This window comes from Mixophyes fleayi, chromosome 4 (assembly GCF_038048845.1).
Source record: "Mixophyes fleayi isolate aMixFle1 chromosome 4, aMixFle1.hap1, whole genome shotgun sequence".
In the NCBI taxonomy this organism is placed as follows: domain Eukaryota; kingdom Metazoa; phylum Chordata; class Amphibia; order Anura; family Limnodynastidae; genus Mixophyes; species Mixophyes fleayi.
This window is the reverse complement of record NC_134405.1, coordinates 252713603-252739379: the sequence shown is the minus strand read 5'-3', so window position 1 is coordinate 252739379 and position 25777 is coordinate 252713603. Positions and strand designations below refer to the sequence as shown.

At 41.7% G+C, this 25777-nt stretch overlaps 1 pseudogene; it reads right to left on the bottom strand.

Moving 5' to 3' along the window:
- Nucleotides 1-6633: 6633 nt before the first annotated feature.
- Nucleotides 6634-6812, bottom strand: LOC142155739 (U2 spliceosomal RNA; annotated as a pseudogene).
- Between the last annotated feature and the right edge of the window lie 18965 nt (nucleotides 6813-25777).

Genomic DNA, 25777 nt, shown 5'->3' with positions numbered 1-25777 from the left:
AGAGACCACTGGAGGATGGAAGCGGCAATCAGGTTGGTGCAGCGCACGGAAGGTAACCGGTAATCAACGGAGCAATACTCAGGAAGCAGTAGTAAGTTAAACTGGAAACATGATGAACACGGGAGAGTTGAGGCTGTCTGGTATCCGGCAGTAGTAGCGGAGGCAGCGGAGGGAAGGCACGCTGAACCCGGGAGAGTAGAGGTGGTCTGGAATCCGGCAGAAGTAACGGAGGCAGCAGAGAGCAGACACACTGAACACAGGAGAGTAGAGACGGTCTGGAATCCGGCAGTAGTAACGGAGGCAGCGGAGAGCAGACACGCTGAACACAGGAGAGTTGAGGCGGACAGGAATCCGGCAGTAGTAGCAGATAGGAATCAGCTGAGTGCAGACACGATGAACACAGGAGAGTTGAAGTGGTCTGGAAACCACAAACGTAGTAGACAGGAATCAGCTGGAGCTGAATACATGAGGAAACACAGGAACACCTTCAGAGGCTCATGGGGAATGAGACTCCAAGATCAGGCAACCAGGTAATGATCACAGGTGGTTTAAATAGGGAGGGTTGCCTGATCATCCAATCAATTAAAAGCAACAGGTACTGAAGGTTTCATAAGGGCTGCACATGCGCAGACCCTCAGGATGGCGGAGGGCCACGGTTCCTGAACACAGGAGAAATGGCACTCACAGTCCGGTGAGTGACACTAATAATTAGAAGGTTGATGATGAAAATGTTGACAACGGTGATAATTGCAACTGTTTATTTATTTGGCAGGTAGTTGATGCTGGGCTGCTTGCTGTTATACACAATTTGCCACATTTGGAAAAATGACTTGAATGTATTCACTGTAAATGACGTAACAGGGAGGAGGTGCCAGAATGATCAAAATCCCTACCTCTAGTTATTTTAGCCTGACAATGGCTACAAATGCCTTCACATATTTTGTCTGGGTTTGGATAAAAAATATTTCCAAACAGAAGATGTGCTTTTTTTCGACTTATGTCCTGACATAATAATGCGCTTATGGGCATTAGCTGGTGGTAACACTGGTGGCTGCCTTAGTTCAACACAATCATCATCATTGTCCTCTTTATCTCATCCAAGTACAACACATTCATTTTCAGATCCACAATTATCCCTCTCATTCTCTTGCACATTTGTAAATGCCAAAGTAGCCTCCTCAGTTTCTATGTGTAAATCATCATCATTAATATTATTACTACTACTACTACTACCCATCATCACATTTCCAAATGGTTGAGGACTTTACGAAGGTGGCTTCTCTGTAAGGACAGTGTTGGAATCTGACCCCTCAGACTCACACATAGCACTCATTTTTTGATTGAAAAAGTAACTTTATTTGTATAAAGGTACAAAAGACACACGATTCATTACATTCAAGTGTACGCAGTACACCGTGAAACATAATCATTCATACATTTTAGTACAATACAAGGCATAAAGTACAAGATATGACATCCTACACTATACATCAAGTACTGTACTAACCATACAAACTTAAACAATATAACATTTCAAAAAAACAATGGATGTGAGGGGATGGTAGGTGAGAGGGGTAGGGTGAGGAGGCCACAGGCCTGAAGCTTTATTGAGAACAGACACAAATATGGGAGGGGTGCATAAATAAGGCATGATATTCAATAACACTTCAAGCAGTGATGGGGGAATGGGTTGAAGGGGTTAAGGGAGGGGAAGCACAAGCCCAAGGTTGTAATGAACAAAAATACACACAGGGGGGAGAAAGAGAAGAGGGAGACAATAGTCAATCATCTTCCTCTTCTCAGGACTGTCAAGGGTGTTATATTCTCTTAGCAGGCTGTGGATCAGCCTGCGATAGTCCTGGATGGTCAACTTCTCCCGCTTCAAAATAAGGCGATTCCTGGCAAGCCACATAGTTCATAAGGCATCAGGCCTCCTGGATTGCCCCAATGGTGTGGGTCCCAGAAAATACTCCATAAAATAATGAATGGTATGAAAGACAAGTCCTAGGCTCACTGTCCTTAAGTTCGTGTTCCAAGGCATCCAACAGCCTGTGTAGTGGAGCAGTCCCAAAAAATATGCTGTGCTTTTTCCCTTCTGGTGATATAAAAGGGGCAGTGAACATATCTGCACAGGTTTTGGGAGTGCATGAATGTCCTGAGAGGCAAACCCCCTGGATCCATGCAATGTCTTTATGTCTATTAGTCAGAATCTTAGAAGCCACATTACCCACACACGTTTTTCTATAGCAACAGGGAGTCCTGGAACATACTCCATATTGTCTTTCGCTCTGTTGAGCTTGTGGACAGTTTTTGGCTTCCACAAGTCTGGTTTAAGTCCCTCCAGATAGTGCTCCCTCACAAATTGTCCAACATCCAGTTAAAACCAAGGTGTAGTCCAGTTGTAAGGGAAGGAGCTGTCCCACTTGTCCCAACCAAGGGTCCTCCAAAGAGTCAGGATGAAAAAGCGAGACATGGACTTCCCAGCAGACCAAATGTTCTTGTCAATAAGAGTCCTGCGGATGCAGTTGCAAACGAAGAATGGTGGGGATATCAGGTATTTCTGTCCCAACTTTGAGGGGCTCCTTGTACATAACCGGCTTCACTCTGTCCATTTTGGAGCCCCAGATGAAGTGAAAGACTATCCTTGTGATGGTCTTGCAGACGGTAGCAAGAGGTGGCCAAATTTGGGCCATATACTGCAGAATGGGAACTATCTCGTTGCGCAGCACCAGTTCTTTCCCTTCGATGGTAAGGTCTCTGAGGCTCCACAGGCCAATCTTTTGTCTGACTGTCGCCAGTCTCTCTTCCCAACACTTCAGGGCACCCTCCTCTCCACCAAACCAACTCCAAGAATTTTGATGAAGTTTGACTTGATTGTGACGCGGAATACAGAGGGCGATGACAGGTGCCACTGCTCGAAGAGCATTGCCTCTGACTTCCCGCAGTTGACCTTTGCCCCTGAAGCTCGGCCGAACGTCTGGACGAGTGCTGTCACTGAATGCTGGTCAGCTCAGAAGACAGTGACGTTATCCATGTAGAGCGAACACTTGGCCTCTAGTCGGTCTGGACCTGGTGCTGTAATGCCTCTTATCTCTGGATTCCGCCTGATGCACATCACGAAGAGCTGTATACAACAAACAAAAAAAAGAGGTGAAAGAGGGCAGCCTTGTCTGACCTCAGACATTACGGAAAAGGGATCAGTTTTTCAGCCATTCATCAACACCAAGCTGCAAATGTCAAGGTACATCAGGTTAACATAAGAACAAAACATATCACCCAAGCCAAACCTGCACAAAACACTAAGCATAAAATCATAAGAAACACGATCAAAGGCCTTCTCCTGATCAAGACTGACCAGGGCCACGTGTGAATGGCGATCTTTGATGTAATGCACCGTGTCCCTCAGCAGCGCAAGGCTGTCTGCAATCCTGCGGCAGAGTGCAGCTCCTCCAACATTAGCGGGGGCGTCTATGGCTTCTTTACCTGCAGGATCAATAGTGATACCTGACAGAAATGTTTCAGCCGCATCTGTGTCGATGGTCTTAGGGGCGTAGAGGTTGCTGTAGTAGTCTGCGATGACTCCCATAATGCCCTCTTTCCCCTTTCCTGGAATGCCGGTCTCGTCCCACAGCTCAGTCAGGGGAGTGTGGCTGGAGTGTAGTTTTCTGGAAAAGAAAGAGTTACATTTCTCACCCTTTTCCAGGTTCTCCACCTTGGAACGGAAGAAGATGCTCCTGGACTCCTCCTCGGAGTGCCTTTTCAAGCCCCTTTTGACCTCCGCCAGATCATCCTTCACGTCCCAGCTGCTGGAAAAAAGAAAGTTGGAGATCCAACAGGGACTGCAGCTGATGCTGCAGCCTCCTAAAGCTCCTCTTCCTCTCATACGCCTGTTGTCTTCCCTTAGCCTGAAAGAAACTGCAAATCTTGACCTTAAAATATTCCCACAAGTTAGACATACAATCAAAATAGCATTTATCATTTTTCCACGTGATGTAGGCATCCCTCAGCTCCTCCAATACCTCCTCCTTCTCCAGCAGAGCACAATTCAATTTCCAGCAGCCTGGGCCAGGAGGAAAACCGTGACCCAGAACCCCCTCGAAGAGATTGGCCTGTGGGCCGAGAAGAAGCAGGGAACTATGAAATGCCTGTTCTGCTGTACTGCTCTCGAGATAAACACAAAGTCAATCCGGGAATGCACTGAGCCATCGGGGCGGCTCCAAGTGTAATTTACAGAGCTAGCCCCCATGGTTCCCACTGCATCCCGCAAAGATGCTTCGGCTACCATCTCCTGCAGCAACCAAGAAGAAACATCAAGTTTTGCAGTGCTGTTTGTACTATGTCCTCCTTCCTCTATAGGACAGTTAAAATCCCCAGCCATCACTACTGCCAGGGTGGTCGCGAGCTGGCCCCACAGGGTCTGGAAAAGCTCCAAATGCTTATTCTTACCAGGTGATGCATGCACACAGATTAGGCTCACCTACCCAAGAGCCATCTACGATAAGAAATCTGCCGCAGACAAACTCCTGAACGGAATGTAGTGTGAAGAGGCTTCCTCTGATAAGCATCGCGACTCCCCCCAGACCAATAGGAGAGCCCATGAGACCACTGCCTGCTCAGGTGTCTATAAGAGCTAGAGTAAGGCAAAGCACATTCAGACAACATATAAACATCACATTTCTGACTATCAAGAAAGGTAAACACACACTGACGTCTAATCTTATCCTTAACTCTCCTCACATTAATGGTAAAAAGAGAGAAATTAGCCATTAGGAGAAAAAAGAAAGTTAGCACAAACAATACATCAGTTACCATTCTTGTCAGGTGGGACTTGGTCCGGTCTGCCCCTGTCCCCATGTTGAGATCACTTTCTTCCAGCTGATCGAAAAAGTAGATGTCGGGCAGCTGCAGGAATTCGTCAACATCCAACTCCTCCACCTTTTCAGAATCCTGAGTTGCCAGTAGCTCCTCTACCATCTCTTCCAGGTCCTCCTCCTGTGGAAGGGGGTCCTTTCCGAGCTCAATCCTGGCTTCTTGGAAGTTTCAGAGTCGGCATCTGAGCTGTAAAGCTCTTTCCTCTTCCTTCTCAATTTGCTCTCCTTACCGGCAACGGACACAAGAGGGGGAAAATCTTCCAGGGAGAAGGGGGGGGGGGGGCTGCAGTAGCATTGGAGGTGGTTAGTGCTACTGAAGGGGAGAGAGGAAGGAGGGTTGCGATGGGGGGGTGAAGGTGGGAAGAGGATAGGAGCGGGTTGGGGAGGGTGGGGGAGTTGTGACAGCAGGAAGGGAGGAAGATACTGTCACAACGGGAGCAGGGGAGAAAGGAGTGGGGAGGGAGGTTGAAAGGGGGTGGGAAGAGAAGGGTGGAAGGTTTCTTACCAACTCGTGGCTGCGGTAGGGGCTTATGCTGCTTCCTCAGGGCTGGCTTGGGCTGCAGGGCAGGAGCAGGCCAATTTTCCAGCAGTCCTTTCCCGGCTGCTGCAGTTTAGCTTCTAGCCCTCTGGGGTCAGTCCTTGTAGATCTGACTGGCCAGGCCGCAGAGGTTGCAGGATGTCTTGCTTGGGCAGTCCTTGGTCTCATGCATCGTTACTTTACAGTTCCTGCAGGCTGAAGCTTTGCAGCTTCTCCACATGTGATCAGCTTGGCCGCACTTCCTGCAGTTCCTCAGCTGATCAGCGTAGTGGAGAAGGCTGGCAGGGCCAGCTAGGGCAAAGCTTGATGGCAAGTGCTGGAGTCCGTCTGTTGCAGAGTTGTTTTTCCTCAGCCGGACAATGATGGACCACTTGTCTGTCCAGAAACCGTTGGCATCCAGGATCTTGGAAGGGCCTTTGATAACGGAGCAGAAGCGGTTCAGGAAGGTAGCAATGTCTTTGCCTGGTGTATGAGTGTTCCTTATGGAGATCGTCATTCTTCTCTCCTCTTTTTGGATGGGACAGTTCCCCACAAAGCAAAATAAAGGAGACTCCGGTCTTGCTGACTTCACCGCCTCCCAGTATCTTTTGCAGATCGCAATGGAGGTGAAGGTGATGTAGAAGATGCCCCTGATGTAGTTCTGAATGCTGAGGGTCTTATCAAAGTTCTCTGCCGTCATGTCTGGCATCCTTCCGCCCACTTAAGGACGATGGTCTGCCTCATCCACTGTTCCAGAGTGGGAGTTATCTGGGGGTATCCTGGCTGGTCTTCCCTTGTCCAGAAGCAACTGGGGCGGTGGAGGCAGGGGACTTTTCTCCCTTCTTCTTAGAGTTAGGAGCAGGGGCGGAGGCAGGAGCTGCAGCAGCTGAATCCATTTTCCTGGGTCTTCTTTCCAGGGCAAAAGGGCTTGAAAACCTGGTCTAGAGGATGATCTTCTTCAAGGGGGGTGGAGCTATGCAGATTTCCTCCCGATGGGCAGAGAAGAACAGGGTCTTCCGCTGAGAAGAGGGGTTCTTCGCTAGAGTTGATCCCAAAGTTTTCTCCCAAGCAGAGAAGAGCAGGGCATTGTCTCCCGAAGGGAAGGAGGCTTTTTCAGCAGGAGTTGATCCCAAAGTTCTCTTCCAGCAGGTAGGATCTGGCAGAGCTTCTTTCTCCGAAGTCGATCTTTCTCGTCTGTGTCTTCTTTGCTTCTCAGCCTGGTGTTTATAGCAGATTGCTAAGCCCTGAGAAGGACCTTTGTGGCCAGAAGATGCACTGTGCCATACAGTCTCAAGCAGTTTGAACCCACACCAGTGCTAGATCATGCTATAGAACGAGCCACGATCAGCATTATGACCAACGGGTGTTGGGCTTGATAAGAACAGATACTACACTTGATCTTAGCCATAAGGCCGAGAAGCAATATAGCACTGAGTCTCTCTTCAGGATTCTGGTACAGCCAAAGTTGTTGTTCAGCATCAGTGTTATTTTCACGGACAGCACAGTGGCTAAGTGGTTAGCACTTCTGCCTCACAGCGCTGGGGTCATGAGTTCAATTCCCAACCATGGCCTTATCTGTGTGGAGTTTGTATGTTCTCGCCGTGATTGCATGGGTTTCCTCCGGGTTCTGCAGTTTCCTCCCACACTCCAAAAACATACTAGTAGGTTAATTGGCTGCTATCAAAATTGACCCTAGTCTGTCTCTCTCTGTCATCTGTGTGTGCATGTTAGGGAATTTAGATTGTAAGCTCCAATGGGGCAGGGACTGATGTGAATGAGTTCTCTGTACAGCGCTGCGGAATCAATGGCGCTATATAAATAAATGGTGATGATGGTGATGATGATGATGATGATGATTTTCAGGCACTGATTTGGCTATTTTGAAGGTGACAGATCTACACTCGGAGCAACAAGGTGGTGCATGAAAAGTTAAGGAAGATGCACAATCATGTTGGGCACTCTGTTTTGAAATGGCCATTAAAGTACATATACTAGTACCTGCAGTAGCAGGGCCCCTACTAGCAAAAAATGGTAATAGTCTGAGCCTTGTCTTGCCACTGTGGGTAGTATATGAAAAGTTAGCTATTTTCCTGTTTTTGGACAAATCATCCCAGTTATCAGAAGCTTCTCACTTACTACTGCTCCTTACATCACGAGCTGATGTTTTCTTTGAGAATAAATTTGACAAATAGACCCTGAGTGATTAAGGAGAGCAAGGCAAAAAAGGAGTAAATGTTCTCCAAGACAAACTATGTTACAATGCAAGGTCTGCATTGCACATAAGTTAAATACTGGCTGTTTTTTCATCTAGCACGCAAATACTTGATAATTTTAATTTTACACTGAAATTTGAATCTAGGACATGCCCTATCCCAACTATTATTCTGTCCCCAGATTTTGAATTTAAGTAAGTTGCACAAATAAGTTTCAGACAATAAAATAGGCAATAAAATCAGAGTCACTACTTACTAGTTAAGACTTGGTGCGTGTGAGCGAACACAATTGAGAAATATGGGACATTTCAGTCTTGATAGACAACCTAATGAAAATGCACAATTTAATGTCTAAAGAAGAATATTTTAAACCCTTCTTACAGGCTCTTCACCCCCACCTTAGGAATTATATTTTCAATTAGGTCAGATTGATTCCCAAAATGACACTGAGCATTCCGAAGTGAGTAATGGATGTCCTGAGATGTGAAATGTTCACAGGACCTGAGTTCTCACCTCTGCTCGTTTTAGTGGCTAGATGGTTTACAACTTTGGGGCTTCAAACTCCTCCAAGATGCTTATCTCTCCGAGCCAGGATTGTTTCAAAAGTTTATTGACACTTGCATAGGTTCAGACTCAAGTCATTTAGCAAAGCACACACTGAGATTACATTACAAGGTTACATACAATATACATTGTCATACCTGAATATTAAGGTAAAATAACAATAGTACATAATCGTCACAGCGATCTTCAAATAAACTTGACTATCATCAATCTCCAATATATGCATCAAACCATTTATATAAAACAAACAGAAAAAGTCACTAAACCAGGAGCTGATCCATTCATAAAACGTTCTGCAAGTTGTGCCTGGAGTGTGATCTTTCTTCCGATATATATTCTCCAGAAGCAACTGTGTATTAGTAAAGCAGACACCTGGGGCTAGATTTACTAAACTGCTGGTTTGATAAAGTGGAGATGTTGCCTATAGCAACCAATCAGATTCTAGCTGTCATTTTGTAGTATGTACTAAATAAATGATAGCTAGAATCTGATTGGTTGCTATAGGCAACATCTCCACTTTTTCAAATCCGCAGTTTTAGTCTCAATTGTCCAGGGCGTTTCTCTCTTCTTTCAAAGCATGTGTTTCAATCAATTGCCAATTCCAATCGGTATATATTCAAAACATGCAAAAAGAGAGATGCAAAAACATAGCATAATTCCGTTTTGATAAAAGAATGTTTTGCTATTTTATTCAAAATAAACTCACATTTGTAAATGCATAAAAAACAGACTAAAAACAAATCTCTGTGAGATGTTAAACTCGTAACAGATGTTATGAGGCAAAACGAGCATCCAAATCTTAGACAGTTTACACCTAACAACAAAATATTCTTTTATCAAAACGGAATTATGCAATGTTTTTGCATCTCTCTGTTAGTATGCTATTTACATTAGGAAATATTTTCAACAATACCTAAAAAGTTCTCATTTCACAGTGGATTACCATTTTCTGATTATGTTGTATATAAAGCAAAGTATACATATAAGCTGTCTATTTGTTTCTGTATCAGTTACTTAGAATACTTGTGATATTCCAGAACCTAATTATTTGCCTCTTAGTACCTTTTTACAGGTGGAATTGGCAAGCATGGATTTAGAGAGAGGCCAGAAAGGCATAGGCCTAAGGAGGCAAGATGTAAATAGCGGCATTGATAAGAATGCTGAAGATCTATGCTGAAGATTATGACAATGTCTTAATTTTATTTATTGCTCTGAATCCATTGTTATACTCTTTATGCTGTGTGGTTTCTAAATTATGTATACTGCTTTCTGGTACTTGGCATGATTGTATACTCCATAATTAGCTAGCACAGAAATATCAACAAAGCAATTATATTGATTGGAAAAAACTACAATAAAAAAGGGACTCCAAATAGATACAACTGTGTAAAGGCAACATTTGGAGAATTTGAGTGGCACAGTAAAAACGATACCAAGGTATCAAAAATAATAATAATGCAAATCCTTCCTGGACTTTAGCTATGAGACCTTTGGTGTTATACTAGGCCTTTACACAGTAACATAATTTGATGATTGAAATGAACTTAAACATTCACTTACTTTGTCCATTATTTTGCTTATTTCCCTATTTGTTTTCCTTATTTACACTTTATAACTTATTCTAGTTTTGTCTATATAGCTTTAGCCAAACAAAATCTAAAAATATTATTATAATTTGATATTCTTATCTCTAGTGTGGACTTGAGCTATATGTTTCTTAACTAAGGATGAGCGGGCTCGGATTCCGCTAATCCGAGCCCACCCGAACAGTGCGGATCCGACGGGATCCGAGCACTGTTCGGGTATTTCCGGCGGCGCCCTCACTCCAAAACGAGGCTATGACATCCGAGTCTCGCATCGGATCTCGCGAGACTCGGATGTCATAAATTCCCCGCTTGTGGCCGCCATCTTCATTTGGGCTGAGATCAGGGAAGAGGGAGGTTGTAGGGGTAGTGGTGCTCCTGTGTGATCAGTCCAGTGGTGCTTTATGCTTTTGTCCTGTGGTCTGTGCTCCTGAGTCCAGTGGTGCTTTGGCCAGTGCTCTGTCCTGCTGAGTCCAGTGGTGCTTTGGCCAGTGCTTTGTCCTGCTGAGTCCAGTGGTGCTTTTGTCCTGTGCTCTGTCCTGCTGAGTCCAGTGGTGAGTTGGCCAGTGCTCTGTCCTGCTGAGTCCAGTGGTTTTTTTGTCCTGTGCTTTGTTCTGCTAAGTCCATAGTAATTTTATAATTATTAAAAAATCATTAAAAAAAAAAAAAAAAAATTATACAAAAATAATTTAAAAAAAATATAAAAAAATAATTTAAAAAGTATAAAAAAAATTCTAGTGCAATATATTCTTGCAGTCCAGAAATATTAGTACTGCAATACCTACGTTCACTGTTCTTGCAGTCCAGAAATATTAGTACTGCAATATTTACCTACGTTTACTGTTCTTGCAGTCCAGAAATATTAGTACTGCAATATTTACCTACGTTCAATGTTCTTGCAGTCCAGAAATATTAGAACTGCTAAATTAAAAAACGTTCACTGTTCTTGCAGTCCAGAAATATTAGTACTGCTAAATTAAAATACGTTCACTGTTCTTGCAGTCCAGAAATATTAGTACCAGAGATTTAACTATAATGGAGTACAAAAATTTGGAGGATAAAGTAGGGAAAGATCAAGACCCACTTCCTCCTAATGCTGAAGCTGCTGCCACTAGTCATGACATAGACTATGAAATGCCATCAACGTCGTCTGCCAAGGGCGATGCCCAATCTCCTAGTAGAGGGCATGTAAAATCCAAAAAGCCAAAGATCACTAAAATTAGCAAAAAAAGAAAATTGAAATCATCTGAGGAGAAACGTAAACTTTCCAATATGCCATTTACGACACGGAGTGGCAAGGATTGGCTTAGGCCCTGGCCCGTGTTCATGACTAGTGGTTCAGCTTCACCCAAGGATCTAAGCCCTCCTCCTCCCCCCCTCTAAAAAATTTAAGAGACTTAAGCTGTCATCAACAACACAGCAACCAACTCTGCCTTCTAAAGAGATGGCATCACAAATCCCCAAGGCGAGACCAAGGGTGTTGGTGGTTGCGAAGCCTGACCTTCCCATCACTGTACGGGAAGAGGTGGCTCCTTCCACCATTTGCAGCACACCCTCTGCATATGCTGGAAGGATCACCCACAGTCCAGTTACAGATTTGGCTAATGAAGATGTCAATGTTGTACACCGGAAGGAGGATATTAATGTAGCTGGCGCTGAGGAGGAACTTGACGAGGAGGATGCTGATGTGGTTATCTTAAATGAGGCACCAGGTGGGGAAACAGTTGTTGTCTATGGGATGAAAAAGCCCATCGTCATGCCTAGTCAGAAGACCAAAAAATCCACCTCTTCAGTCTGGAGTTATTTTTATCCCAATCCGGACAACAAATGTATGGCCATATGTACCTTATGTAAAGCTCAAATAAGCAGGGGTAATGATCTTGGCCACCTAGGCACATCCTCCCTTATATGTCACCTGTAGAACCTTCATAATTCAGTGTTTAGTTTAGGACCTGTGGCTAGGACCGTCAGCAGTCCAGGGACACCTAAATCCCTTGGTCCTGTTGTATACACACCACCAACACCCTCCTCGTCAACTTCCTCCACGATCTCCATCAGAGATAGTCTTGCAGGCCATGTCACCGGCATGACTGAGTCTTCTTCAATCCGGGATTCTTCCGGGGAATCCTGCAGCGGTACGCCTACTACTGCTGTTGCTGCTGGTAGTCGGTCATCTTCCCAGAGGGGAAGTCGTAAGAACGCTACGTCTTTCACCAAACAGTTGACAGTCCAACAGTCGTTTGCCATGAGCACGAAGTACGACAGTAGTCACCCTATTGCAAAGCGGATAACTGCGGCTGTAACAGCTATGTTGGTGTTAGACGTGCGTCCGGTGTCCGCCATCAGTGGAGTGGGATTTAGACGGTTGATGGAGGTATTGTGTCCCAGGTACCAAATCCCATCGAGATTCCACTTCACTAGGCAGGCGATACCCGGGATGTACAGAGAAGTACGAACAAGTGTCCTCAGTGCTCTGAAAAATGCAGTTGTACCCACTGTCCACTTAACCACGGACATGTGGACAAGTGGTTCAGGGCAAACTAAGGACTATATGACTGTGACAGCCCACTGGGTAGATGCATTGCCTTCCGCAGCAACAGCAGCAGCAGCATCAGTAGCAGCATCTCCAAAATGCCTGCTCGTTCCAAGGCAGGCAACATTGTGTATCACCGGTTTTAGTAAGAGGCACAACGCTGACAACCTCTTAGAGAAACTGAGGGAAATAATCTCGCAGTGGCTTACCCCACTTACACTCTCCTGGGGATTTGTGGTGTCGGACAACGCCAGTAACATTGTGCGGGCATTACATATGGGCAATTTCCAGCACGTGCCATGTTTTGCCCACACAATAAATTTGGTGGTGCAGCATTACCTGAAGAGTGACAGGGGTGTGCAGGAGATGCTTGCGGTGGCCCGCAAAATTGCTGGACACTTTCGGCATTCTGCCAGTGCCTACAGCAGACTCGAACAACATCAAAAAAAGCATGAACCTGCCCTGCCATCAACTAAAACAAGAGGTAGTGACGCGCTTGAACTCCACCTTCTATATGCTGCAGAGGATGGAGGAGCAGCAAAAGGCCATTCAAGCTTACACAGCCACCTACGACATAGGAAAAGGAGTGGGGATGCGCCTGAGTCAAGCGCAGTGGAGACTGATTTTCGTGTTGTGCAAGGTTCACACTGGTACACACTGTAGGGGGAGAGGAATCAGAGGATGAGGATGAGGATGAGATCTTGCCTCAGTAGAGCCAGTTTAGTTTGTACAGGGAGAGATGAATTGCTTTTTTGGTGTGGTGGCCCAAACAAACCAATCATTTCAGCCACAGTAGTTTGGTAGGCCCTGTCGCTGAAATTATTGGTTTGTTAAAGTGCGCATGTCCTATTTCAACAACATCAGGGTGGGTGGAAGGGCCCAAGGACAATTCCATCTTGCACCTCTAGCAAACTCTTGCAAACTGCCATCCTGTTTGCCACTGCACTGCCACTCCTAGATGGGCCACGTGTTTGTGCCGCCCACTTGTGTCGCTTAGCTTAGACATCCAGCTACCTCGGTGCAACCTTTTGGACTAAAAACAATATTGTGAGGTGTTAGGTGTTCAGATTAGACTGGAAATTAGTGGAAATGAATGTTATTGAGGTTAATAATAGTGTAGGAGTGAAAAAAAAAAATATGGATTTTAGCACTTTTTATGCTTTTTTAAAAAAAAATCAGAACCCAAAACTCAAAATCAGAACCAAAACCTTTCGTGGGGTGTTTTGGCAAAACAAATCAGAACCCAAAACCTCAAGCTAATCAGAACCCAAAACCCAAAACACCAAAAGTGGCCGGTGCACACCCCTATTAACACTTATAAGGTACTACTAATTTTAACAGTTTGAAACAAAATGATAATTTTAGGACTATTACTCACTTGCAGTCTCTACACAAGCACACTAGTGGATTAAAATTCAACCCTTATGGTGGTTATATATAGGACTTCTAATGGGATATTCCTGTAAGTATCTAATGAATATAGAAAATATGGTATATCCAATTGTTGATTTAACATTTGGTAATATCCATGTGGAGTTGAGCGAAATTGTGATGGAACAGGCCATTTAGCAGAAGTTCAAATTTCCAGTGATACATTCTTCTTGCTTCACTGTTTTTTGTAAGTTTGCATTCTGTGAATAGAGGTGAGGTGAATAGAACTGAGATGATGGCTGTCAATTAATTCTGCTGTGTGTGATCAGTATAGGTCTAAAAATTCCAGGCAAAATTTGCGCAACTTTGTGTCCAAATGCAGAGCAAGGTGAGTATTTAGCACATCCGTGTTAAAAATGTCGCTAAACTATGTATAAACACTATATACTCTATAACTCTTAAAAGCTGTGAGCACAATAAATAGGAACATATGTCCCATTCTATTACCTGAAGCAGCAACGGGTATTGTGCCCTTATTTTTTACACAAATCAACATAAACATTGAATTAGTGTAAAACAAACATAGTGTCACTTATAAAAGACAACACAGTGAGTAAGGAAATTAAATCTCCAAAAACATACTGATAGGTTAATTGGCTGCTATCAAAATTGACCCTAGTCTGTTTCTCTGTGTGTATGTTAGACAATTTAGACTGTAAGCTCCAATGGGGCAGGGACTGATGTGAATAAGTTCTCTGTACAGCTCTGTGGAATCAGTGGCGCTATATAAATAAATGGTGATGATGAATCTGGACCTATTTCCATATGTAAGGCCCTTTGCTCCTTGAAATTGTCCCTTAAAGGCAATACCACTATTTTGTACCTAAAGATCATATAGACTCTTCTCCTATACAGTAAAGACATCAAAGTTGATAACCACACTGTAAAGCCAGTTCGTTAGGTATACATGGTATTACAGTCATGGGAAACTTGTCTCTACTTGTCTGTTGTCTTTAAAATGAATGAATGAAGGAAAGGCTGTCTTGTCTATTTATTAAGGGCCCCTGTGGTGGGCTTTTCCTTTGGTCATGCTTTTTACTAACAAACTTTGTCATGCACAGGAAATAAATTGCTTTAGGGATGCATAGGATGTTTTGTAGTTTATATCTTATCTACTCTGAACTACATGCAGTGAAATTTGCTTTTAGGCAATTATTAAGGTGTCGGCATGAAATTATCTATGCTACCATCCTTTTGTTGAGTTGACTTATTCATTTGTCAACCAGCTCTGTGTAATGTATAGTCCTTTTGCTATAGGAGAAACGCATGATTTGTTGTATCATTAAACAGCAACAAATAGGTCCATGCTTTGCATTTGTTTAATTCTCATCAGACTCGGACAGGTAAAATGTACTTTATGAATATAAAAAGCATTTGCACAATATTTTTAATAAAACAAAATTTAATTTTAAAAGGTATCTAACTGTAAAATCTATATTTTGTTTCTATAAATTCTAGAAGGAGGTTAACTGAACTTCTTAATTGGTCTGCAAAATGTTTTTGCTTTGTCAGGAAAGCAGCTGCTCACTGACTGCTGTCATGCTTGTCTTCAAATCTGCGTATGGAAGATCCACCTATTCCTGATCACTTAAATATCTTGTCCCACAAAAAAAAATCTTGGGCATGGTTCATCAATATAGCAATGGAGAAGGTCCTCTCTTTGTCCAAAATGTTGCTTTTGCAGATTGGGTATGGTAGTATTTCACATTTTGCCGGTCAAATCCATATGTAATTGCATAAAATTAGGTGCATAGTCCATAAACAGTTTTTATGACATTGCAACTGCACTTGTACAACTACAGCACAGCACATCCAGTTTGTAAATCACCCTTACTTGGGTTGAGTAAATATGGCATTGCTGTCTGATATTTCAATGCTTAAATCCTGCATTAATGTATGGGCAGTAAATTGCTATATTTTTATTAAGGAAGCACGCTACCAACATAGTACTGATTGTCAAAAAAGTGTTATTCTGGTAAACCAGCATATTTATCACCCTGCAATTTGTAGGCACATATTGGTTAGATGATCTAGTAACAGATGTAATAGGTATGTCAAACAAGTGGCCCTTTGCTTTTAGTTAATGGTCTTCTGATAATAAAGCTAGCAACACTCACTGATACCCTGCAGTTCTGCAAAAGTAGCCACTGATTGGACCAGTCATGTGGTTGGTCAAATTGGACGATATATCTTTGAGCTTGGACCAAATAGGGTCCTATTACTTTCGATAAAATCGTTACCAGGTACTGCAGACGTTGGGACAATACACTCTCTAGTATTGCAGTATGTTTGCCCAGCACAAGAAATTAAATTCAGTTAATTTAATATGGCATCTGACCTTTTTAAATAGTTATAATGTTTGTCTCCTTTGTGCAGATAAAGTATTGCACAATTTTAGCAGTTGGTCTAGCAAATATAATATATTGTCTTTTGCTTTCTTTTAATCACTTGCAGATTGGCTATGGTAGATTTACTGCAGACCAGTGACTTAAATCTCTTTTTTTCTTTTTTTTTTTACATAGCCCTATAATCGTGGCGGTGTGCTCCTGTGAATGCCTGCCATCATTAGGCCCATGTTGTCAATTACAGCTGGAGCGGTAGGAACTGGATAGCTCAAAGTGAATGTACTGTGCTGAATGTGAATGTGTACAGCACTTCACCAGGCTACTATATATTATAATACAATTTAAAAAATTAAAAAATTAAAAAACATGATCTCTTTCATTTCTTAGCCCCCTTCCGAGCAGAAGAAGACCAGATCATACATTGTTTGAAAACACCTTTGCACTCTGTGCAAAGCTGTACATCTGCACAAGAATGCATAAAATAACCATTATATAAATCATTATGTGTCAGGATAGATAGATATATATATATATATATATATATATATATATATACACAGGAGATTTTATGTACAATATAGCTGTATTGGGATAAGCTGACCTGCCAATGTCAAGGCATCACATGTAGATGAGACCCAAGCTTATGTAATAACAATTGTACTCAGGATTTCACAGTTGAAACCTTTCTGAATCTCCACTTTTAAAGTATGCAGTACCTATGAGGGGTGTCTGACTCCCAAAACAAATTAGAAATCAGTAAAACCAAGACATGCTCTTTTAAATTAATGAAATATGTGTATAAGTGAAAAAAATCATTTGAGAAAATGCTGCCAAGACAGTTAAGACCACTGTATGGGTGAAAACAAAGGATACTCCTGCGCTGTAAAATAACATATAAATTACTATGTGTCAGCATACACATACGTAGGAAGTTTGTGCACAATATACCTATATAATGTCAAGGCATCTCCTGTAGGTGAGACCCAACCCTGTGACATCCTGAGTACATTATTGTTACACAGGCTAGGACATACTTATCAACTTTTTACACCTCTACTTTGGGAAATCCCAGAGTGGAGGTGAAGTGTGAGGATGGAAGGTGGGAGACTGACCTGCTCTCCTGGGAGTCTATAACACCTACCCGGAATTCGGGAGCCTCCAAAACATTCCGGTAGAGTGGGCAAGTATGGGCATTGGTCTTCAACCTTATTTCAGTGATGGCATCCAGGATTTTGGATCACCACTGAGGGAAGGGGGAGACTGACCTGCTCTCCTGGGAGTCTAAAACACCTACCCGGAATTCGGGAGCCTCCAAAACATTCCGGTAGAGTGGGCAAGTATGGGCATTGGTCTTCAACCTTATTTTAGTGATGGCATCCAGGATTTTGGATCACCACTGAGGGCTGGTGCCAAGTATTTATGTGGTCTCCTGTCGCACATAAAGAAGAAAATGCTCCAGGGCGCATGTTGCTCTCCTTAGCTGCCTGCTCATGGTGATAGCTGTATAAACTCCAGCCTGCAGCATATGCTGTGGGAGAGAAATTGCACAGAGGGGAACTGACATTGATCAGTTCCCCTCTGACTATTACAGGGAGGACAGAGCAGCAACAAGTAAGTGGGGATGGAGGGAGGATTTTACATACTGGGAAGTTGATGTTGAAGAGGTTAAGCATAACAATTGGGAGTCAATTATGCAGGTGAGGGAATTAATGATCTTAATGGGGTACTTTTGATGAGACTGAGGGAGGTACTAATCATGGAGGTTAATGAACATAAAAGGGATTTTTTAATGTTAGGGTTAATTAATTATGGTGAAGAGGGAGATAATAATTATAAAGCGGTTAATGATGATAAAGGGGTTGTTATAATGAGACTAAAGGATTTATTGATTATAAAGAGGGGTTCATTAATTATGAGGCATATGATGTGGGAGTTAATGCTTATAAAGGGGTTCATTTGTAATATTGGGGGTTATTGATGGGGAGGTTACTTTTGATAAAGAGGTTATTATTATGGTGAGAGATTTAATGATTTTGATGAGTGTATTGATTGACGAGGGGGTTAAGAACTATCATGAGGGGCTTAATTATGATGCAGGGATATTTTTGAGGATTTGGAGGTTACTTGTGATGGATTGTTGCTGTGTACTTGCACCCCAGATTAAAATTTACCAGCCACTGCCTACATGTATTGTGTGTGAAGAGAGCGGGGTTGGTATAAGTGTAATGTGATGTGACAGGTATGGGTGGAATTAGTGTAATGTGAGGGGTGGGGATGGTATTAGTTCAATATGTGGGGATTGGGTGTGGGTAGTATTAGTGTAGTGTGTGAGGGTGGTATTGGTGTAATATGTGGGGAGAGGGGTGGATGTGGTATTGGTGTAATGTGTGCGGAGAGGGGTGGAGGTGGTATTGGTGTAATGTGTAGGGAGAGGGGTGGAGGTGGTATTGGTGTAATGTGTAGTGAGAGGAGTGGAGATGGTATTGGGGTAATGTGTGGGGAGAAGGGTCTGGTGGTTTTAGTGTAATGTCTGGGGAGAGAGGTGGGGCTGTTGTCAGCTTATTGCCACAAGTTCTCTTTTGTTTTGTTTCAAAATTTAACATTTGGAACCCCCACCTCACCCCCCACCCGTGGTTGCCCCTGGGACAGCGTTCTGCATCAGACACCAGTGGACCTGAACTACTGTCTTACATGCCAGCCAGGAGAATACAAGTTACTATTTTTATTTTACAAAAGTCAAGTCTGTGCGACGGTGTAGGTATTGGGGGAGGGTGGATCGGTACATTGATCGCTTGCTTAGGGCGCAGAGAAACCTTACACCGGCCAGATAGTACCCCTCAAGTTATATATCTTATTCTGTGGCACCCCTAGACAATTTTCCATTAGAACCACTTCCAATTATACTACTAATAATAATAATTGCAAAAACATACATGCACATAAAACACAAATACAAAAAATAAAATATAACATTAATTAAAATTAAATAAACAAACCAAACAGTATCTTTTTAGTGAGATATTCAGGCTTGGTATCATTGGCAGATCCTTTTAATGTTAGCTGGAATACTTGACAGACATACCCACATTTCTTCCTCGACTGATTGCAGTCTTTCCCTTTTGATTGTTTGTATGTTTGTGAGCACATAAAATCCAAACACATACAGGTAAGATGTGAAAAATTGCGAAAGAATTATCTGAGCTTTTTTCACAAGATGAGAATATTTATTCTGGGACTGATTCATTAAGGAACATAATCAGTTCCTTAAAATAATTGATGGTAATTGTTTTTTTTTTCTCTGCATTCTGCTGGAACTTTATATTCCACATATGTATTGGACATATCCTGCAGTGTATTGTGCCACTCAATGCAGATCGCACCTAGGCTTATATTCAACAAGAGACGTTTCTTCAGATCCACTTGAAGTTCAATTAGGACGTGCGTATGCTTACATTAAGTGCATTTTAAAATGCATAATACATTTGTTTTGCATGCCTAATGAATCAGGCCCTCTGTATCACTACTCAGAATTGGTCCAGAGGTACCACCTTAAGATTTCACTTCAGTCTGCCATCATTCCATATCTCAATTAATTTCTCTTCTTCTGTGAGAATGAGCTTTGATGTTCTTGATACCGATGTGATGAATGAGTTACTCGACCAGTCACATTCTAGAGTATTTTTCCCTAATGTGATATTATTTTTTTGTTTTTTATATTGTTATATATGTTCAGAGCCATAAGCTTTTGACTCTACCAATAAATTGTTTTGTTTTTACATATGCCGATTTGTTTTTTCAATATATTTTTTAATTATTTCTTACTTTTTCTTACTTATTTTTATTCTCCTGGTGTTTATTTTGCACTGGTTTTCTCTTTTTGTCTTTACAATCTAGAGTATATAAGTCTGGGAAATAGTACTGATTTTTTTTCTACTTCAAAATGCTCAAGAACCAGAGGCATGATCTCTTTATTCTTTGTTGCATCACGTGGGAACATTTCCTTGTTTTCTTCTTGCACTTTGACAGCCCAAGATTATAATTTATCTCACAGAGCATTCATTTTATCAGTGGAAGATAAGATATTTTCAGTGTTGCCTTGCATGTTAGAATTTACCTTGTTTAAATGTTCAAAGATATCCACTAAGAAGAATGATTTTGCAAACCAAATGTTACTATCAAGCAACATATTTCTTGCTGCTTAAGGGTGCAAAAAGAAAGTAACTCATCCTTGAGTCCATACACACGTGACAGCACTTTCCTTCTTTATAACCATCTTGCTTCCGTGTGCAAAAGAAGATTCACATGTTTTGCACCAACTTCTTGACATAGTTTGCCAAACAGTTGTGATTTAAGTGGCCTACTTTTGGAGTTTACCATTTTTACTTTGTCTAGTACAGCCTTCAAATTATTGTATATTGTTTTTCCAACCAGCACCTCAAGATGGAGAAAGCAGTGTGCAGTTATGATGTAGTCAGAGGCGGACCTAGAATTTTTTTCTAGGAAAAATGGGGCTTCCAGCGGCAGCTCACTATACTGATGTTCCTGGCAGCTGACAGGTAAGCAGATAATGCAGCTCGGCCCTGCTGATTGTGTTAAAACACAATCAGCGCGGCCGGACATGATTCTCTGCCTGTATGTCAGTCATCGGGAACATCAGTATAGTGAGCTGTTAGGGGGATTGCCCCTATCACCCCCCTCCCCCCTGGATCCACCACTGGATGTAGTTCAGGGGCGGATCTAGAAAACTGGTGTACCCGGGGCGATTTAGGGGGGGGGGGGGGGCGATTTAGGCCCCGTCCCTTTCTAACATCTTAGGCTGCCGACGGCTGCATACTATGTGCAGGTCCTTCCAGCCGTGACAGGCAGGGACAGTGTGCTGCCCGGCTGCTCTGATTGTGTTTTAAAACATCGCCCCGATCGCCCCCCCCCCCCCCCCTGGATCCGCCACTGATGTAGTTGTGATGATGCGTAGCCTTCCATTGAACCAACCATTCATGGAGCACCATATGTACAAATTCCTTCACAGTATTTCTAGGACAATTCTACAGCTTCCAAGTATTTACATAATATAGTAAACATACATAAGTATATCTTGTGTCAAGCTTTTTACATTACTAATTTAGGGAATGACTGCTAATAGTTGAGCTTTTCCCTCCAATATCTGCCAGTGATGGATCCGGAAGGGGGAAGGCAATCGGGGCAATCACAACCCCCCACCCCACCCCCGAACAGGGAGTTCTGTCTGCATACATCACTCCTAAACAGTGTTTTTATGGTGTCACTGCAAGTAAAAAGAATAAGTGTCCCTGCTTCTGTATGAGGCTTCATGTCTTTAGCCAATAATTCTGCAACTATGAAGCTGCCCTCTTGAGCTATACTAGAAACTCTGACTGTTTTAGAGACTATCAGGCTATGTTGTTTTCTCTAATTTAAAAGTTTCTTGAAGTATGATCAAGGCGTATTAATAAGACAACCATATCTCATAGTGAAATATATCTTTAATTTGCTTGGCACCATGGCTTAATTGGCCAATTTACCACCAAAAATAGCACATTCTGGTGTAGGATTAAATTTACCACTACAACAAGTAAATCCCTTATGTAAATAATTGTCCAAATAGAGACAACATTTTTTCCTAATCACACCAATTTTACTGTATGTGGAAACCATACTTTCTTTTTCACCCTCACCACAATCATTGTGTTTTTTCTTGTCTATGTTAGGGTCAAATTCAACTGTTTTCTGCTGTTGCTGTTACTATTGCTGTCTCCAAAAATGGTTAATCGGTACGATACCTCTGAAGTTGGAGGGCGGAACGTCACTGTCAGTCAGTGAAATTCCCTGCGATTGTTGCTCAGCGGACACCCCCATTGGCACCACCTGAACCTGTCAACAGCAGGTTCTCACCTACAGGAGATGCCTTGATGTTGGAAGGTGAGCTTATACCAATATAGATATATTGTGCACAAAAAAAATAGTTATATTGTTCAAAAATGTTAAAGCATTTGCACCCCTTGCACTGCAACTTGATGCCTCATTTAGAGTTATCAGTAAATCCAGCTAGAAGGTTCACTTTTGCATCCTGGCAAATCAAGTTGTGCTGCAGGGGAGGCTAAAGTTAAAATGTGTCAACAGATTTAGAGTAGGGAGAGGGGCGTGACCCAGTGCATCTCTAAATAGCAGTGCTAAATAAATTTGTCCACTATTTATGTGCTACATGCAAAATCTGGCACTATTTTCCCAGCATGCAAAGAAAATTCCATTCCCATTGTCTGCAAATGTGCACACTTTAGCTGCATATGTTCCTAACTCTAAATGGCCCTATGTATCGCCACCAGATCTGTATCATTATTTGCCATATAAGGCACATACATGATATAATATAATATGCTACTAAAAAAGAGTATGTCCGAGGAGAGAAAAAAGAGCAATATGGAAAAATGAAAAGGTCACAGCTGCTTTATAGCGTACAATGAAATAAGAGTAATAATAAGTGTTTTGACCCCTTACTCAATAGAGAGTAGCCAAGGACTGAAGTAGTGCTCTGCATGGGAGCTAGGTTGTTTTCCTGCAAAAAGTGAGTTTTTACCTGTGGTTCTAAAGCTGATTTACATTTGCAAGCTTACCAGATGAAGGCTCTTATATGCACCCAAACACTGTATCACTGACCAAAAGCAGTTTTAATTCTGTACCGAAATATATATTCAAAGGGGAGTAATGGCAATTTTTTGCCTAGGGGATAAGTAAAAGTGGTTTAGGCATTTCAACCAGCATGCTGCAATAGAAAATGTGCCAAAAACTGTGTGGTCATGAAACCAACAAAATGTAGACCCCAGGGTGGCCACACAATATTGGACCCAAATGGATTTATTAAACCTTTATGCTACCCCATGCTTTTACTTGGCACACTGGGTTTGAAGTTTGTTAGTGTTGGGATGCCATCATTCTTACTAGACAGCTCCCAGCACTCTGATGAATGGCAGAAATTATCCACCAATCAATGTGTGCGTACCTCCAGATACTCCAATTGATGAATGGTCATCAGTGCGATAGGAGCCACCTACTGGGTATGACAGAATCCATCAAACCCAGTAAATGAGCAGCTGCACTGCTCGTGGCTGCATCGGGCGACCAAGCGGCACAGAGAAGATTGTGTGTATAATAAAATACAATTAGAACTGCTCTGAAGCATCCTCACTGGGGAACTACTGAAACTTTATTGATTTTATTGGGGGGTTTTAAGCTTGATTGTTGAAATTTATATTGAGTATTTTAATAGGGACGTGCATTGGTGATGCTAAAACCCATCTGATTGTGTTGTTAAAACTGTGCTACCACCAACCAAAACACCTTTTAACCAATGCAAGGTGGGTCTCCTCCTCGAGAACATAAAATATTAATTGTTAGGAAAATAATCTAATATTTCATCTATTGGTTAGGGGAACAATTTAATTACATTTTTGGGGTAATGTAACCAATGCAAGGTGGGTCTTCTCCTAGAGAACACTAAATATTAATTGTTAGGAAAAGAATCTAATACTTCATTTGTTGGTTAGGGGAACAATTTAATTATATTTTTGGGGTAATGTAACTATTATTGATAACACATACAAGAAACCACCTAAATCAGTCCGTGAGTCAGATGGTCACTCAACTTAAAAAAAAATTGTTTGGTTAATGTGTAAAAAGGGAATGAAAAGGCCTGGCATTACTTTTGTAGCTGGGGTAACAAAAGATGACAGTCCAGTGAATCATCTGAATGTCATTAGCTTCCATCTATGTGATCATGATAAAAATGTCTTTAAAGCAACTACACAGTAAAGAGATCTGGCTTAGAGGTCAGTAACCTTTACACATAACCCTTACCCCTTTCACAGCTACACTGTAGTTCTTCATAAAAACAAACAGACCTAATAAGCCCTAAGGGGATTTTTTTTATAAGAAGCCTATTATATTGCAGCTCACAACTGATTGAGCATTTCTGAAGTGCTACAGTCATGGTGTTTTAGGCTCATAAGACTTTTTTTTGTTTGTTCAGCTTCAGCGATGTTCCCTGGGATTGTGCCTTTATTGTACTTGACAAGGCCACATAATGGATGTGTTACATCCCAGCAGTAGTCTGACTTGTTTGTTCCTCTCTTTACCTGTCCATCCCCTTCTTTCTTTATGTATTAGTATCTTCTCCTGGAAGATGGTTTGATCTCTGTCCACAAAGATCTTTAAAGTTCTAATATATTGAACCAAACTTCTGATTACTAACAGTTTACATTAACAAAAACATTTAATTGGAAACTAATGTATTAATCATAGGGCTTTAAATGAGTAACATTTCACAGAATTGACAAGTGCTGTAAAATTTCACCACAACTAATCCAATGAATAATTTCCATCCTAAATGATCCCATTGTAAAAACATTTCATGACCTAAATGATGCACAGCCGACAGATTTACAACTGCTAAAGACATCTACATTTCATTACAAATTATGAGCGTGTGTGATAACAATAAAACAAAGGTTTATAGCTACATCATATAATACAAAGTAATGAATTAAAAGGGGAGTTTGAAAAGATTGTTGGTCCAACTAATAAAGGGTTGTATAGATAATGAACAACCTACTGTAAACTAAGAGATCAAATAATTGTGTAACCATATGAAGGCACCAGCCTGGAGTCAGAATACTTTTATGCAAATCACTAAACTACAGTGCAGTTTGTAATAATTTATAGTACGGGGTGTGTTACAATGATAATGTTACTTGCTGCCTCCAGAGACATGAAGCTTCAACAGGACAAAATACTCCCATTCTTCCACCAACTTCTGTATATGGTGATTGGAGAAGCTCCACATCTTTGGGGACCTCAGCCCCTTATCACACACTAAGGGGCACTTTTCATTAGCAACAATCTGTACAACTTGTGACAATGAGGGACAGACTCAATTGCAAGGTGATGCAATGTGTCTCCGGAACAGTCGGCAGAGACACATCGTTTCAGAGTTTTTACAGAAATCTCTGCTCATTTTCCCTCACGTCCCATAAAAGTGCGTAGAATAATGAACAGAGATTTCTTACCATAATAGCAGGCAATATGCGCATCTGAACATTGAAGTGGCATTCAGCGGTACCTCACACTGAATTGAATCTGTCCCTAATTGTCGCATGAAGAGAGACAAACCTATCTGATTAATTATTACAGCACACAAAATTTAAGTCTTAAGTTAACCAATTTTACATGGAGTTAAGAGACTAGTGAGATATTAAACAAAAGCAAGACATACATTGTTACAGAGTAGTTATTTATCCATTTGGGAGTCTACTATAGTATAGGCAATTTTTATTACATGCTTCTAGTTACCTGTAGGGTTAGTATTGAGGTTTCAGAGTAGACGTTATGGAAGCAGATGATACATAGGGCATATAAAAAAAACTAGAATTGAGGAATGACAACATTCTACTTTAGAATTAGAGTATAAGACAATTGTATAAGTCACTGTGTATATTTTATAGATTTCACAGCAATTATAGATAGGTGCTTGCTGGTGTTATATAGTGATAAGTCCTATAATATTTTTTGGTTATAAAATGACTGCTAGAAGATCATCAACTTTGGGAAAATACCCATAGTTGGGTATTTATGGAGTGCCAGAAATTCTGTTATAGTGATTTTGACGAATTTGGGATCAAAATTTGCAACTTACATCTAAATGTGTTTGTTTTA